This window comes from Rhagoletis zephyria, unplaced genomic scaffold (genome assembly GCF_001687245.7).
Source record: "Rhagoletis zephyria isolate East Lansing unplaced genomic scaffold, Rhagoletis_zephyria_1.1 Rzeph_scaffold_40763, whole genome shotgun sequence".
NCBI classification, from domain to species: domain Eukaryota; kingdom Metazoa; phylum Arthropoda; class Insecta; order Diptera; family Tephritidae; genus Rhagoletis; species Rhagoletis zephyria.
Window position 1 is genome coordinate 1 of NW_016197818.1, and position 2,777 is coordinate 2,777.

The window sequence follows — 2,777 nt, forward strand, 5'->3', positions numbered from 1 at the left end:
TAAAGTGACCGGTAAGGTTGCGATCCAACTCAAATGGATCCTCAAGACAGATGAGTGAAGTTAAACGAAATTCATGAGATCCCAAGTCGTCGAATTCATTCACCAGCTGAAAGTAATGATCCTTGCGAACTGCAAAGCCAAGGCGAAGAGAAATCACAAAGTTCATGAAATCAAAAGACGAGTAGAACCTAATTGAAACAATGCATTAGAAAATGTTCAGTTTACTAAAAGCAAAAAACATACGCGAAAAATTGGTGAATCAAAGTGAGTGTGCTCGGAATTTGGTCCATATTAGCAAGGAGATCAAGGCATTTTGGTTTAAGCTCATTTTCAAAGTCAGGCAGTACATTCTCGTGAAAGTCTTGCGAGTACTCGTAAAGTGAATCAAGAGGTTTGATGTAGGAAACTTCGCCATCCTGAAGAAAGAAAATGACCAGCAGGGCAAATGTGTAACTTCGAAAGATGCCGACATCGATCAGGTCATTGAGTTTTGCCCAGAACTTGACAATGGCGAAAAGCTGCCTCAGACGGCAATCAGCGTTGACCAGATAGCTGAGCACCATCGAGTTGAAGACTCCAATGGAGTGCGTGGCATTAATATCAAACTCCAGCAGTTTCACCTTTGTGCTCTTATTGGTCACCTTGACGATGGGACACTTGGCAGCGCCGATGACCATCATATCGTAGAATTTTGAGAGCAACGATTCGCTCAAAATGGCCCTAGTTCTATAGAGAAGTCCGTTCCTTCTACGTTTCTGATCTTTTGGCACTTCAAGATATAAGTCAATGTCGGAATCGTAGAATCCAAGGCCGTTTACTGTTGAGCCAAAGTAGCGCAGAACGCAGGGGAAATTCTTTTGCACAAAAAATCTTTGCAGCCATTTTGAGATCTCTTTTCGATTTGACAAGTCTTTTTTGCTGAGTAAAACAATGTCGCAAAACTGGGTTACATGTTTATCGTCAAGTTTTGAAGTGGAAGCAAGTACTGAAGTGTATTCCCTAGTGAAAATAAAAACATTATTTTGATTTGTTNAGTTTCACCTTTGTGCTCTTATTGGTCACCTTGACGATGGGACACTTGGCAGCGCCGATGACCATCATATCGTAGAATTTTGAGAGCAACGATTCGCTCAAAATGGCCCTAGTTCTATAGAGAAGTCCGTTCCTTCTACGTTTCTGATCTTTTGGCACTTCAAGATATAAGTCAATGTCGGAATCGTAGAATCCAAGGCCGTTTACTGTTGAGCCAAAGTAGCGCAGAACGCAGGGGAAATTCTTTTGCACAAAAAATCTTTGCAGCCATTTTGAGATCTCTTTTCGATTTGACAAGTCTTTTTTGCTGAGTAAAACAATGTCGCAAAACTGGGTTACATGTTTATCGTCAAGTTTTGAAGTGGAAGCAAGTACTGAAGTGTATTCCCTAGTGAAAATAAAAACATTATTTTGATTTGTTAAACCCTTATATGCACAATACTTACTTGATCCTCTTTTCACCATCTCGGATCTTAAAAAGAGATGACAAAGAGTCGCTACTACTTGAGCGGCGGCTGCTGCTGCTGCTCATTGTGAGCTTTGTTTCGGTTTTGTTGAGCCTTTACTTGGCAAAACTGAGCTCACTGGAAAACGACTTTTACAAGAGAAAATTCTTTTTCTTTGAAGCTTTACAGCAAAACTGGAGGTACTTGAAGTCCAAAATTTGACAAATCATTTTTCGTAAAAGAGAAATTCATCAAAGAAAGAAAACGTGCGCTTTTCAGACTCAAAACATTGGACATTGGCGTGGGACGCCCACAGAGGTCGGTACGCCGTCGAAAAGCAAACATGAAGCATTTTTAGTGTTACTGAATTTATTTATGCAAATTACAAAAGGAAGATAGAGAATACGGATAAGAAAGAATATACAGGAAATAGTTGCCGACAAGAAGTTATCAAATGTAATATCAAGTGCAAGTAATCACTGGCTAGTGCTCGCCCCATCAAGCGAGGCAGTGGTGCTCCGCACCGGCAAGTACAGCTTAAACTCCGGCGGCAGTTCATCTTCGCTGATGGCCAGCCGATCGGCGAAGTAGATGCGTCGAAGGCGACAGTTGGCGTTCACCGTAATGCGGACCGTCTCCACGTAGTTGCTGCCGTAGGCTCGCTTGGTGAAGTCCATCAGGTTGAAGCCAATCTGGTTCCAGCCCTCGTCCAGCCGCAGCGGCATAGTGCAGATGAAGTGCTTCACCCGGGTGACCGACTGAAAGTTTGACGCTCGAAAGCGCCGTCGAATGCCCTTGTCGTCCAGTATCTCCACCTCAAAGCTGAAGAACTTTTTCTGGTTTTTGACTATCAGCACCAGGTAGGGCAGCTTGATGCCCAGGCTGGCGCGCGGTTGTGGCGGACAGGTGATGAAGGTGGTGGAGACATTTGCGCCGGAAATCTCAATGACGAAGCTTTGAATCTCATTGTCGGTGATGCGCTTGATGGAGCCATTCTTCACCTTCTTGTCCCATATCTGCAGCGGGTTAGAGCCAATGCTGTAGAGAATGGAGAGGAAGCCGCTTTGAAAGGTGTTTCGAAACATGATCGCGCTGATCTTCCGAGTTTCTGTCTTCAAGTTATATGAACAAGTTTAAAGCTAACAGTAGCTTTCTCCAGCAAAACGTTTGACGCAAAACACAACATGAAAACACTGTGGTATCCAAGGTGATACCAGAAAGAAAGGCTCTAGATCAATAGAAATGCAGGTCAGAAAGAAAAATATGCTTTGCGGAAGAGAGAAACAACAACAAAGCTGC

The 2,777-nt window shown here is 43.3% G+C and overlaps 1 pseudogene; it reads right to left on the reverse strand.

Annotated features, from left to right (window-relative positions):
* Positions 1-1,954: 1,954 nt before the first annotated feature.
* Positions 1,955-2,563, reverse strand: LOC108354931 (cilia- and flagella-associated protein 20 pseudogene; annotated as a pseudogene).
* Between the last annotated feature and the right edge of the window lie 214 nt (positions 2,564-2,777).